Consider the following 15,548-nt stretch of genomic DNA (forward strand, 5'->3'; position numbering starts at 1 on the left):
GGAATAATTCCTGCGATCTTGCGCTAATTAGGTTTGATTGTCTTTCCGGAACGGGAGAGTTTTGGGGGGGGGGGTTTTTGCAGGTGCTGCTGCTGCTCTTGCGGAGAAATGCAACCGAGTGGTGTTTGTGTGTGTGCGTGCGTGAGCGCAAACATTATTTACATAAGCGTGAGTGAGTGTCTTGTTGTCGTAAATCCACGGCGGTGTTAGATTTAGCACGAGTGATTGGTACACACTTTATTTAGCCGGGACAAGGCACTGTATTTGGCACTTAGGGATTGAAGCGCTTTCGCATCGTGATATCTTGCATTGAGAACAGACCGAGGGTGCCCTGCGAGTGAGAGGAATTTGTGGTCATTTCGCAAGTCACGGAAATCTCCTCCCCCCCCCATCGAGTGAGAACCCACGTGGCGCGGACACCGCCTCGTTCTCTTTGTGTGCCATGGCCCAGGGTAAAAGGCGCAACCCTGCAACTGCTAACTCGTGCCACTGTTGGCGGAAGGGCCTACACGAGCGAGAGCTCTCGAGAGGCCCTCCCCATCTAGAAGTTGGTTGGTCCACTCTTCCACGTTGTCCAACACGTCTAAAGGGCCGTCCATAAATGACGTCACGCACCTAGGGGGGGGAGGGGGGTCAGACATTTGTGACGATGTGTGACGAGGGGGGGGGGGGGTGAGAAATGTGACATCACATCGAAATGCGCAACTTTAAATAAATATAGACAACACGTTCCACTTAGTTAAATATACTTTTTAATACATGTTTCTCCTACAATATCAGAGTGCATCGCCACATTAAATACGCACTACAATGACAAATAGTTTAAAGCGATTTGAAGCATTTGGGGGGGGGGCAGAGCTTTGTAACGTCATATTTGAGGGGTGGTCTAACTTTTTTTGTGACGCCGTGTGACGAAGGCCGGGGGGGGGGTCAAAATCGTCCAAAATCGCGTGACGACATTTATGGACGGCCCCTAAGACGAGAGTTGTGGGAAATACCCACACTTTAGCCCACCACGCACGACCTGCCGGTTGACTCACCGCGATTGTTATGTTACTGCTGCGTGGGCAGAGCCAGGGGAAAGGGGTGGGGGGGTCAAGACACTTGTCACCATTGTTCGTGCCGGGAGATCGAAGGGGGCGACCTCTGATATTGCAAGCACAGCGTGGCAATCATTAACAACCAACGGCATCATCCCTCCTAGAATTTGGGTGGTATCGCCTTTGTTTAAACACAATATATGCATTAACGACACAAAGCGTTGCGCATGTGAATGCAAGGACGCATTAAAATTACAAATGTTATTTTTTTTTCCCGGCGAACTAAATTATGCATTGTCGTTAAATATACAATGTGAGATTCAAATGCAACTTGTAAAGTTGACACTCAATGCGGGAGGGATTCAGCGCGTGGTGGTTGGTATCGCGTCCTGGCTTGCTGATGCTTCAACGCAGCAGAGGGCTTTCAGTGCGTGGCGAGGTGGCTGGCACCAACGTTGACACCACGAGAGAGCGACCATTATTGAACGCGTGGCCCTGCTCCTTGCGGGGTGAGTCGTCGTTGTCTTCTCCCCGCACACGCGCGCGCTCACACGCCATAAAAGTTTAGCCCACAAGTCACACAAGACCCCGTTTATTGCATGCGGTTGGGCTGCTCGGATTATAATATATAATCCGTCTCCACGAACGTATACGCTGTGCCTCCTCTCCAGTCACATCCGCTATTCTTTACAGATCCACAGACTCGGGCAGTGAAAAGTGAAACACAGACTTACACCGATACATCTCGATTTACAGAGCGACCCAGAGACGTACATATTTGAGCCAAGAGTCCCGTTATTGCATGCGGTCGACAGCTAGGATTTTCTCTCTCCATGGGCTTCTCTTTTTTTATTCTGTGCCTCCTCTCTCGTCGCATCCACTATCCTCGCATCTCGCTCCACCGCAACATCCCATCTTCCCCGTCGGGCGCCCTCCTCGCCCTTCTGCCCTGCACCAGTGGCAGCTCCACAGCGCTTCCCGTAGCATCTTCTTTGTCCCTTCTCAACACGTGGCCAAACCATTTGAGTCTCGCCTCCAAATGTCACCTCTCGAAAATTGTAGTAATCCCCGCTCAGGCTATAACTTCTTCATTCCTCCTCCGTTCCCTGAGATATGTACCCAACATCCAACGCAGCACTTTCATCTAAAATGTTATACAACTATAGCAGGGGACGGTGTTTCATAATGTAAAACTTCAGCACGTTAATCCAGCCACTGATGAATGAGGGCCACCCAAAGCTAGGTCGTTGGTGAAGGCAGGGAATATAGACGCGGGAGTAGCACGGTCGGCTGCGAAAGAACTTCAACATATAGTACATTCAACAATGTCATTTTTTGCGCTACTCATTGCTGCCCACCACAAGGCCACTAATCACCCCCAACCTGTAAGAACTTGCTGTGTGTGGTGGTCGCCCATCCAAGTACTATCCAGGGTCAAGCCTGCTTAGCTACCGAGATATGTCGAGAATGGGGGCATTCCGGGTAACATGGTGAAAGGAAATGCATCTTGTCAACACAACCAAAACACGGGAATTCACTTGGCGCTTTTGGAGTTTGAGCCAAGCCAGCGTACCTATTTCGCTCCGGTATCATGCTTGGAATTTCACCAAGGTCTCTTTTATCTTTAATCCTCGAGAAAAAAAATCGTGTTTATTTTCGATGTTGGGTATACCGTATAGGAAAAAGGTACAGCCCTGCAATCTATTGCTCACACGACTGCTGGTAAATCTTGACTTAAAGCTTTCGTGACTGCAGGAATACATATTCTATGGGTCTTTCGGCAAAGCCACGTAGATAGAAAAAAGCTGTATTTTTTTCACTTGCTTGTGTTGCGATCGAAACGTCGTGATATTTGTATTATTTTTCTATCTACGTGGCTTTACCGAAAGACCCATAGAATATGACTGCTGGTAAGTTGGGCCTCTGAAAGGGAGAGCACCAGAGACCCCCTCTAGCGGGTATATGTTTTTAAATTACCCATTCATACTGCTTACAACTGAGGGGGGGGGGACCCTTTAATGTCGCCGAGTGGACAGAGGCGGGGGCATTTATGAAACCTGTTCAGTCAGTGTGCTTGCTATTCGTCACACCACGGCAGCATCCGTGGGATATGCGTTGGCAAGTTTGGTTTCGCATTGTTGTTCGCCTCCCGCGTTGTGCTTCGCTCGCTTCTAAATATCGTACACCATCCAATTCGTGAGCACTCGCCTGAGCAATAATTCACTGAGAGCTTTCGCTTAAATGTTTTGTGTTGTGACATTACACCGCGCTTGCAGAGGGCATGTTCAACACATTCAGAGGGGCTGTACGCTGCCTAAGACTTATTTAATTTATATATTAAAAAAAATATATAGAGTTTGTGCTGAAGTATTTGTATTTATGCTTTTCAACTACTTTGGAAAACGTCTTAAGCATTATTATTTATGACTGCCCATTCGTACGTGAAAATGGGGAGGGAGGGGTCACTATAAATCTCTTGAAGATGATCGAATATAAACAAAACTTCAGTGTAAAGTCGTGTTGCTAGTGTGGGCTGTCCAGATCGAAAACTGGCCAAATTCATCATCGATACGCCTATATCTCCGAGACATAAACCAGAGCAAAAAGGACTACATGTACAGTATTTGAAAATATGTAACACACATTTTGCTTTGACCCTAACCCACAGACTTCCCGTGCCATTCTGTTAATGAAATACTTTCGAGGACAGAAGCATGTTGAAAAGCGTTACATAATCCATGACCGATGGTCAAAAATACGCCGGAGTGGCAATCAAATAATGGAATGCGTCCAAAAACGTACGTACAACCATGCATGGCGAAGGAGCGATGCAATCAATTCCATGTGCAGATGGACTGTTAGTACTATCACATGTTCGTGAGAGGAGGTGGCGGCTCGGGGAGGCCTTCATCCAGCAAAGGATTGACCATGGCTGCTGGTGATGATGATGATGATGAGCAGGAATACTTTTTACCCAACTCGTTTCATTGAGGTCCCAATACCCCGCGATGGCGTGCCACGGAGGGCGTGCGAGTAAGCACGCCACGCGGTCATCTCATCTCGAGAGGTTGCGATCCCTGGCGGTACCGATGGCGACAGAGTGGTGGAAAATTACAGCTCGCTCGCTAACGTAGCCTCCTCGTCTCGAGTTAGCGGCTCCAGACGCTTTTGGCGGTGTGTGAACAGCGCGAGCTTAATTGTTGCCTCTGCAGAGCAACAATGGGCAACATCTTATTGGTTCTTTCGGTAGAAGGGAAGTAATAAAATAATAAAAATAAAACATAATAAAACAATTCTCACGACGTTTCGGCCACAACGCAAGCAGCCGTCCTCAGGTGAAAACCAGGTCTGGGCAAGTCAAGTGACTCATATTCTTAGGTTTTTTTCGGTAAAGTCACGTAGGTAAAGAATTAAAATTAATACAAGTAAAATTAAAATTAATAAAAGTGAAAGACTTTTATTAATTTAATTTTTTTACCAACGTGACTTTACCGATAAAAACCTAAGAATATGAATCCTTGCAGTCACGAAAGCTTCAAATCTAGAATTAAGTCAAGTGACTTTCTAGCGCCACCTACTGATCAGTGAGACCGAACCCACACGGTCCGTATGGGGTTGGTACGTGAAAGTCTGCAACTTGTTTTTGTTGTTGGTGGTGATGGTTGTTGTTGTTGTTGCCAGGGCTTCATTCATTCAACCGCAGCTGTCCAGGACTGCGGTCCGGAAAGTATATTCTCCCTGTCAGCTGTTGGCGGTGGGAGGAACTGGGGGTTCGGGCGTTGAGTCAGTTGAACACTTAGGCTTTCGACGACCAATATTATTCATAATAGAGATTTTTTTGGGGGTTAGATTTAACCCCCAAAAAAACCTCTATTGTGGGGGTTTGGATATTGTTATTGTTAGGGGGTGGGGGCTCAATAATATTCTACGAAGAAAACTCAATACGTTCATGAACTATACTGCCCTGTAAGGGAAATTAATATATATAATAGGGCCTAAATTAAGTTATGGTTATACGTGTCCGTTCCATTGTCAAAAAAAAACAATGTATACCACAGGCCTAACGCACCCAACATTAATTTGAGCACAGTGGGGAAAATGTTGATATGTTGCTCATCTAAACATGACGCACGTGGTGAAAGCAGCAAGATGTAATAATAATACTGATAAAAGTCACCGGTGACGTCGCTGAAAGTTTGTGTTTTGAGTGTCTGGGCTAAACGCTGAAATGGGGAATGGCGATTGAATAAGGCTTAACTGTGTCACAAAGCGCAGCGTCGCAATGGTTATGGAGAGGTTTGGGATTTGGGTGTTTGCAAGAACGTTCAAAAGGCATCCAGGGGCACGGGGAAACGCGTGAATGGAATGACTCACAGACACAATCAGAGAAACACAGCATCAGGGAACAACAAATAAAAGCATCTCAATAATTCAGAAAACAAAGCGGTCTTTGCTATTTAAAACCCATTTTTGCCTTTATACAACACTTTCTGAGAATAGTTATGCCGTACTTATGACTACATCTGCATATATGGATACACTTTCGCAAGCCGTTTTTTGCAATAAATAAAAGAGAGTGGTGGTGCAGTTGTGAACACACTTTGCTCGGAACCAGGTGAACTGAATTTGATTCCCACTTACAGCTACCATCAGTTGTAAACCGGGGCCTCGCTTCTACAACTGATACGGCATGGAGAGGCCTTTGCCTAGCTGTGGATTGACAAAGGGCAGAACATTGTAACTGAGAGAGGCTGAGAAAGTACTCCTCTGTTGAATTTATTTTCATGGCAATTAATTAGTAGTAATTGGACCTCATTTATCTAAGTGGAAGCCACCAGACATTCGCCAAATTGTTCTGTTTTAATTCCTATGGGGGGATATTTTGTAGGCAAGTTTCTGTACAAACAAAATTGAAGATCCATCATCTGCATCCACAACTGCAACACGCTGAATAATAAATGAATGTGCCACATGTAAGCCTATAGCTGATCCGAGGGCATTGTTCCATTCTCTTCTTAAGCGCAGTGTATGTTTGGACGAGCCTAATTTACTTTGCATTGGTATGGCTTGAAACAGCCAGTGTTGACCAGGTAGGGTACGTTATATACCTATCATCAGATGGTTTATTATCATTGCAGTTGCTTGTGTAAGTAAGCAATTGACGTCTTTTTTTCTTTTTTTAAAAACGTTGTTTTCTTACCAAATAAAATACAAAATGATCGAATGGCAATGGTGTGTATAATGATCAATTCTCTGTTCCACAAAGGCCTCTCCATGCCCTGTCAGTTGTAGAAGTTGTTTGACCATGCTCCACGAGGTTATTTGGCAAAGACAAGCCCCAGTTTAGATCTGGCTACTCTGCTGATGGTAGCTGTGAGTGGGAATCAAACCCAGTTCACCTGAGCATAGTGGATGAACAACTGCGCCACTGCTCATGTACGCTATACGGTATAACTAGCAGATACTTTAGAATATCGCATAGTGACCTAATCTGGCACATTTTTATCAAGTAAAGTTGAATTCCTAATTCTCGGCCACAGCTAACAACATCTGTAGCAAGTGATATGTGAACTGGCCCTGGGCAACTCCCCCACCCCCCATCCTCCCAGCCCTTTACTTACCAACGTGGTGAAGTATAGTCAAACGACCCTCGTGATCAATACGGCCCGGGGAAACCTTCATCCAGCAGTGGATTAACGATGGGTTGTGAACTGTTATTTTATTACTACTACAATATTTACGGCGGTGCCTTCAAATGCCGACGGACGGCATACGCGTGGAGGCGATTGGACACGCACACAGCACACAAACTGGCACACAATTTTACACTTGGATAGTTCATAATTGTAAATGTCCTATATCTTCATTTAAAATTCATGCTCACGCACAAGCAATTTGAGTGCCACTTTAGCCTAAGTCTCACTACCTATATCTCTAGAAATAAATCTGCACGTTGTGCTCGTGCTGCACATTAACACCTTTACATTTGTTGTTTTTTAACTGACGAGGATTTTAAAATAAATAAATGGCAGGAATAGATTTTTTTTCCTATTTGCTCAAGCAGCAAAATGAAAAATAAACAAATACATTGCATTTTGACGCCAATGCTGACAACCCCCCCCCCACAGCAGCAACCAGCTAACACAGTCGTAATACTCCTGGCAAAATCCCAGTGCGAGATGCAGCACACTATCTGGGGAAGGAAAACAGCTGATAGTGGCAGGAAGTGGGTTCAAGTCATCAGTGGCTGGGCTTTAACAAGGGCTCTTGCAAGGCACACTAATGGTATCTGCAGGGACCAGTGCTGCACATTATTCCATTGTCTACTCAAAGATTGCTGGAATGGCAAATGCATCTTCTTTTTTTTCTATCTCCCTCTCTTCCCCTTCCAGGTTTATGGTCAATACCCATTACGCTCTGAATAGCTGGTAAATGGCAAGGCTTTCCTTTTATTTTGCAGCATTGCGAATCGCTAATGCCAGTGCTATTGGCATATGCTAAAGCGCATTATTAAATAATGTCTAATGTCCTTGATGTAATAATAACAACAGTTTCCCATTAAGCCACTTGCAGTTTGGTATTGACCAGATGGAATAAATACTCCACAATTATACATGCTTACATGTTATATTAATACAAATATCGGCTTATAGGATTATGGGACATGGGAGGCGGGTTGATGAAAAAAAAAATAAAAGCTGTAATTGTAAAAACAAAAGTCGCTTAACTTTTCAGGACACGTTTTAGATTTATGTTTAACGCAACTCACAAGTGCTGTGGTTTGTGCCACTGGGTCCTGCTCCGATTATAGGAGCATTCCACGGTCCATTGAGCACCAGCGCACACGAGAGCCAACATCTTGCACTTGTGATTAATGGCCTGGCAAACATGAGACCAGAAAAAAGGTCACCACATATCATTAACTGTTGTATAATTATATCATCAATAATCATATGGAAAAATCTGGTGGTTTCTTTTAGCCTCAATAACAACGAATATGGTAATTATTATGGCATTAAATGATTACCATACTAAGTGAGCAAAAAAAACCCACACCATATGACCTCATCGTAAAAATCTAACAGCCCCGCTTATTTTAAGTTGCTAGAGCTGAATACGATTGGCGGTCGCCCATGAGTTACACCTCAGCTGATATGATCAGCTGGTGGCATGCCGGATAGGACACCCTTGGCTCGTGCTTAGTGAGGGCAACAGAGCTGCAGCGATGGGAAGCGCCGCCGTGAAATGATGAATTTGCTCAGAGCGTCAGGCCGCACGTTTATCCATCAGCCGCTTGCCAGTCAAGCGCAACTTTGCCAAACAGGGCAGTTTATCCTCACCCGGACGGTGTCCTCTACGTGGCTAAATAAAGATCAATTGCTGATTTAGGGTGCACTTTGGTCAGTTCTAGGAGCGGTCTTCACTGAAGTGTAGAGCGCTTTCCTCCGGCGAACCAAATCCTCACTTTTCAACTTACAGCGAGGAGTTATGCTCACGCCAATAAGGAAAAACGCGCAATAATCCCATCAATAAATATTTATTCTGGCGGTAACCATGAACATTTCTACCTTCTAGTGTAAAATGCTGCAAGGAAAACAAAAACCTGTGCTTAGCACAAATAAAATGCCCTTTGAATCCTACAAGGGCATACATATATTCCTGACTCTTATGGTGGGTAGCAAAATATTAAGTAGGTGGGTAATTTTTTCAGAGAAAACCCGCCCCGGCATGCCAAAACAAACCACGGGTACCGCGGTAAGTTGGCTGCATTACGGGAACAGGTAGATCTGATAGAAAGCGGGGGTTTGAAACCATCAAATGTTACACAGGGTGTGCTCCGCTCTACGGTAATCCATTGCGGTCACTGATGAAGCGAAAATACCCCCCCTGTGTCAGAAGCGGCAGAGTTTGATTATAATCTGAGAGCAGAGTGCAGATGGTATGGGCAGCTGTCTTGGCTGCATATCAAGCAACATTCAGGATATCGTGAAGGACTGGATATCCAAGGTGTCGATATCATTGTACCAACTCTTGCCGACGCATAACATGTAGTTGGTCCGCTTACTCCACGTGACCAGTGGAAGGTTGAAATGTTAATTTTGCTCCGTGATAGATATCGCATGGATGCACATGATCATCCGCATTGTAAATTATTGAAATGAAATCAAATATAAATAGCAAAATGTGTGTGAACTTCTAAATATACAAACAAGATATTGAATATGTAATATCTGTAAGATACAATTCACGAGATATGATAATAAAACACCTATGTTTGCATTTTTCAACCCCATTGCCAATACCGGTGGTTCATTATATATATTGTATGTATATTTGACATCATTAAGCTAATTCCGGCAGGTGGCTGACAGAATTATTTTTTTGCCGTCAATATGCCGACCACGCTGATGGAAATTGCGAGCGGTCGAGCCAAAAAAGTAATTTGGTCGATTGGGATTATTGGGCTAAACTTTCATGATTCTGTGCACTGGAGCGCGACTCAATTTTAACGAGCCCTCTGCCAGAGTGGAATGACTAATCAGCTATGGGAATAAGACATCTGTTATGCTCTCTTATGCTAACACTGTCTGTCTCCGAAAGAATCGATTGAAGGAGGGAAAAAAAAGAAGGGGGGGGGGGGGGAATACAGGGTCAACACAGTTCCCGACAAATGGCTTTGTCAAACACAATCAATGTCAATCTTTGAAAACTTTTTTCCCCCCCCTCTCCGTTCAGTTTTACCCTGAGAGGTTTTACTTCACAAGAGTAGCGAATATTCTTTGGCAGTAAAATATTAACGGCGAATGTTAAAACAGTTGTTAAAATTGTAACATGCAAAAATTGTAACATCCAATGCAAATGCCGTCGTGATATGACTGTTAGAACCCCTTTTGTTTAGCCTGTGCGGCTGAATTGTACGTTGTGCAACGGGGGGCGGGGGGGGGGATTTCAAGTGTGCCAGTAGTGGAGGGAAACTAATTGTACACGGAGGAGATGGAATGCCGGGAGAAACGTGTGCAGTCGCCCTACAGCGGTACAATTAAACGGCCTTTGTGCTCAGCATACGAGATATACCGTTAGGCCTCCCGTTGTCCTGCATACAGCCTGTCAATTTAAGTAATTTATTAAAGGCCTGGATGCATCGTCGGGGCCACGGCTACCCGCTCATTACACCCAGATCGCCGTCTCCAGAGGAATCATTAAGTCCAATTCGGGTCCATCTCCCCCACCACGCAGATGACAGTAAATTGTTAGGCAGGGGTTTAATCCATTTCCTTCTATGCTGCTGCCCCTGACTCCCCTGCACCCCTAACCCCTGTCCACCATTGATTATCCCCAACACACTTGCATCTGGTCAAGTCGGGTCTCTGATGGGCAATTACAGCACCGTACGCTTCTGACAGCAGATACAAAATAATGGATGTCATTAATATCGTGGAGAGTGGTAATTTTCGAATGCGGTCTTTTAACGGTACCAAACTCTAAAAAAGACAGCTCTTTTGTCGTGTTTCTAACAGCGAAGCTTCGCGGCTGAAAGGCCCTGATGAAACTGTGCTGCAAACAGGTTGCGTACGGGATAAATACCTGCAATAGCCGCTTATGGTAATGTAAACGCTGTGCTTTGACTGCACGTAAAAACTGTGCATATGTCGAAAGGTGCACGCACATTTTTACTTGCACGTTTCCAAAAAATATTTTCTTCAGGAATTTGATTCGACCGAAATGCAATCATGACGTTTATTATGACCTTGCGAGCCCCGAAGAAAAGGCAGGATAATGGTGCTCGAGAAGAGCATCACGAATGGCCCAATTATTGGAAATAAAAATCGTTTGCATTCCACATTCCTTTACAACAACAAGAAAACCCAGCGCTTGAATAGTTCGGCACTTGCACGCTTCCGCTCGTACGACGACGAGCGAGGTCAGTGATTGACCAAGGTGACAAAAGTATGATTGGCAGCGCGAGCACTCTAGGCTCAGGAGACAGCGGTTTTCTGGTGAGTGGGATTTTGTTTGGTTGTTGAAAGTTTTCTTGAAGAAATACGACCGCAGCGAGCCACTCAACAGCAACGCTCTCCCTGCCGTGGTCTCGCTCGACGATTCCCGGGCCCTTTGTGCTCACACCTCGTCGAAGCACAGCGACACAAAAAATGCACGAGTAAGGGGAAGCTCCGTTCGAACACATTAGTGAGCAGAAAAAACATAAACTAACATGAGAATAGGTTTTGCCATTTTTTCTGGCAACAAAACAGGTGTTAAGATGTTAAAACACCAAACTGAAACCTTTTTATAAGGAATCATGTATGCATTAACTACAATACTTGTGGTCAGAATGCAAAAAAAAAATACTCTGATAATATATGGCATTGTCTTTGAAACTGATTGGTCCACACCAGAGACAGCTTTCTTTGGAGCCTAGTCTCAAAAGGTGTTAGACCAGAGGACGCCAAAAGGCGTAAAGCACAAAGACAAGCACTATCAGAGAAATGTGTTTGTGCACCACTGCCAAAGCAGCTAACATGTGATTGCATCACACTGTGGGTGTTTCTGAGTTAAATGTGTGCCAGCAACATTTACGGTCTATATTCATAGCCCCCGTAAGAAATTATGTTGTCACGGATGGGGGTGGGGATAAGTAAATTCATGACAATTACACTGCAATTTAATGAATGCATCAATTATGTGCAACATTAATCTCCTGAAACATATAAAGTTTGTTGTCAAAGGTCATATAAATGAAGCCTCAGGCTGTATTATTAAACACATTATTTGGTGATCCTGCTGCTGCTGCTTTGGCAGTGGTGCACAAATACATTTAAAATAATCAACACAATCATTAATAAAATTACCTTAAAAGGAAAAAGATATATATCATTATGCAACGTTTCAGGCAGTGATCCTTCTCCATGTGCTATCAAGAAGGGTAATTGCGCGGAATGTCACTTATTATATACTTTAGCGTTTAAGGCCACAGTGTCATTGACTAATGTGTTGCATTTGTATTATTAGATGCTTAATGTTTTTGCTGTGCAAGAAGCATTAGTACGCAGGCATAGACCGATTTCGCGATTCGATCGTCACCATTCGGGGATTGCGATGTGATCCAAGAATCAATGTTTTTCATAATTGTGGTGAATGTAGCAGCCTCCAGTTGCAACAGGGATCATGTGAACCTATTACATGCACTGAGTATAATCGATTCTTGCAAGCACAGTTCGATGCGTGTATTGTGAGCATAAGAATCTACATTAATGGCATAATCCTATTAATTTTATAGTGTAATTTCGTGTTACCCCATACTTTTGGGATGGGCTAGTGTTATGTTTTTTAATTGTTTCATACATTTTTGCTCAAGTTTGAAACACCCAATGTTTATTGTCATACTTAAGATGCTTACATTAAAAAGAAAAGCTTTAAAAAAATCCACGAAATCCGGCCTTGACATTTATTGCCATCTCCTGAAAATTTCAAGCGGGGGGAAGAGGTTTTGCTTGCACCCTTTGCAAATCCCATTCAGCTTTGAGCTATAGAAGGTACAACATTTGCATTGCGGATTTTCTGGTGTGGAATTCCATTTTCCTACAGCAATATAAAATATAACAAAAAAAGTATACACTGAAGCATTCCATGCCTGCAATTGAAACAAGATGAATAACGTGTCCTTTTCTTACGTGAAGTCCCATGTGGTTAGATTTGGCCATGTGCATGTGATCATATAAAATGTGTATGGCCAAATCACCAGGTTCTGAAAGCCAAGCAGGCTTGGGCCTGGATTGTGCTTGAATGTACGTATGTTGAACTTCTTTTGCACCGTACGTAGCCAAACCGTGCTAATTCATAATGACATGCCGTTATTGAAACATGCGCTAAGTTTGCTTTTAATTGGAGCGCATTGCCATGGGTCAGGAAAAGTGGACACCAATGAAGATATTGAAGTGCAAAGGTGCGCACAGACCCAGTGCACATGAAACGGTGGTCCAACGTCGGCATGCTTACTGGGCAGTAATGTGGAAAGGCACGTGCAGTGCATTACACTGACAGCAAGAAGAGGAACACGTGGATTAGAGAACACACGCAGGCTAATGACATCATATTGACCATTAAAGAAAACGTAATATAAAGAAGGGCCATTGCACAAAACGGTGGCTTTTATATCTTTACATTGTTAGGCGAATCGAGAGGTGCGAATGGGTGGCCACCATACAAGAAACAAACAAATCTTTTGACCCCCCCCTGCCGAAATAAATGAAATCTAAATATTATCTACGTTGTCAGCAAGAGGGTATTGCAGCAAAATCGATTTTGTCCTGCACTGTGTTCTAACGTCTATGCTTCCCACCTTCACCATCCTGAACTGACCAGCATGACAAAAGGCAAATAACGCCCATGACCCAGAATGGCAGGAGGATGCCCTCATGCAGCAGTCCATGAAAATAAGGTGCATTTATATTTTGCATATGGTAGCAATTTATTGAATCAAAATTTTAATGAATATATTGCCCTGTTTATATTTGTATTTGAAATGTTTGCCAATACAATGCAATTCAATTAATGCATACCAATATAAATTGCATCGCAAAGTATACATATATATATTTTTTGCAACGATCAAAATAACACAATATAAATAGACCATCTGAGCAAACAGGCATGCGGAAAAATATCATATGGAGATAAATGGGTATTCTTCCTCCTTGCCTTTTGAATGTGATCATGATCAAATTCATTGCGGTAAGGTATGACATTAATATTCTGCACAAAAATCAAAGGGCAGGTGATTGCTGTCAGCTTGGCTGCGTTTATTACCGGTGCACGTTTGATGTCAGGGGAATGCCGAGGCATTAATGAGACAGCCGGGTAGCACTGCATGTTCTTTAAAGCAGAACCCATCACCGGTGCCTGACATTCACCGTAATTAGGCTGATATTTGTCAAAGCTTTTGGCTAAATGAAGAACCGGCTGTACCGTAAGTCCTTGCAGAGCGAGGTTATGAAACACGTTTTTTTTTGTTGAAGCCAGATCTAATGAGTGCAGACGGCAGAATAAAAGTTTTTTTTTAATCATTATTAAAAGGAGATATGAATTGTCAACAATAGTTAGTCACAAAGCAAAGAGCATCGGAGGGAAAGACGGGATCTTTATATTTTCATGTGCACACACAACACATGAACGGAACAAGAGGTACATCTGGTACATCACTCGTTCTTTGTTTGTCCACCCTTGCAACGGTTCTTTATTTACAGAACAGATTACGGTTTCAGTTTGTCGAGTGTGCATGACTGCCAATAATCATTTGGCTCTTTTTTTGTCATTTTATATTCTCTTTTTGCCAATGTCAATTTCCAAACGCTTGTGCAGAGAGATAGAAATACATTCTGTATTTTCTTAATAGTAATTATTAAAACGCTTTTGCATTGGTGGCCAAAATAAAAAAGGAAATTCAACCAGACGTTATTAATAATTACGTAACAGATAATAATTACGTAAACAGATAATCTGTTTGTCAGTTTTACTTATAATTCATGAAACACAACTATTATATATTTCACGTGGCTCAACGTAAAATAGCACGCACGAATTCGCCACCTACTGACCGTTTCTCCGTGAATCGTACCTCAAGGAAAGATCGATTGCAGTTCTAAATACATTGCACTGATCCTGCCTGTGACCGAATCACCCGAAAAGATTCTCACGAACTAAACATGCTTGAGCGTGGATAACACCTGTGTGGGTTGGTGACCACGAGTGTTTGCCAGGTAATACAGGCGAGAGAAGACTGTCCCTTTTCTTTGTCCACAAGGTAAGGTCTTTTTATTTCACGGCACGAGTCCACACCTTTGTTCTCGCTGTCTCCCGCAAAGCCCCGAACGCCGCTTCCTGCTCGCTCTCTTGTCGTCTTCCTGGCTTCCACCCCTCGCCGCACTCCATCTCCACCAACCGTCACCTCTCTTACCCTCACCTGGCTTAACCGTCCCACCTGACGCTCACCCAACCCTCCATCTCTTTTCCCTTTTGAACGTTCCGGCCAATATTCTTGCTCCCCGTGCCCTAACCAATCAGAGTGTGGAGTGTTTGCTCCACAGCCTTCTGGAATACTCTGTCCCAGGGATCGTGTGGGACAATCACCACACTGCCATGGGGCTCTGACGTGGCTAGGAGATAGCAGTATTTGTGGCTTTTCTCTGGGTTCTCCAGTTTTCTTCCACATGAGGCCGAATATTCGTCAATGGTACTGGGCAACATTTCACAATGTCGGACTCACGTGACAAAGAGACTTGAGACTCAACAGAGGCATTTTCTGGTAAATAATTGGCATTGCTCTGATTAAAAGAGTTGAACTCTAAACCAATGGGTTTTGTCTTTAAATTATTTCGGCCGAAGCTACCATACCCCGACCAATAATAATAATAATAACGCCAAATTAATGCTTCTGAACATCTAGAAAATTGGTCATAATTACTTATTTGTTTTAAAATATAGCTGCAAAATTGTAAAGCTGCTTACTCC

This window comes from Lampetra fluviatilis, chromosome 13, assembly GCF_964198595.1.
Source record: "Lampetra fluviatilis chromosome 13, kcLamFluv1.1, whole genome shotgun sequence".
NCBI classification, from domain to species: Eukaryota; Metazoa; Chordata; class Hyperoartia; order Petromyzontiformes; family Petromyzontidae; genus Lampetra; species Lampetra fluviatilis.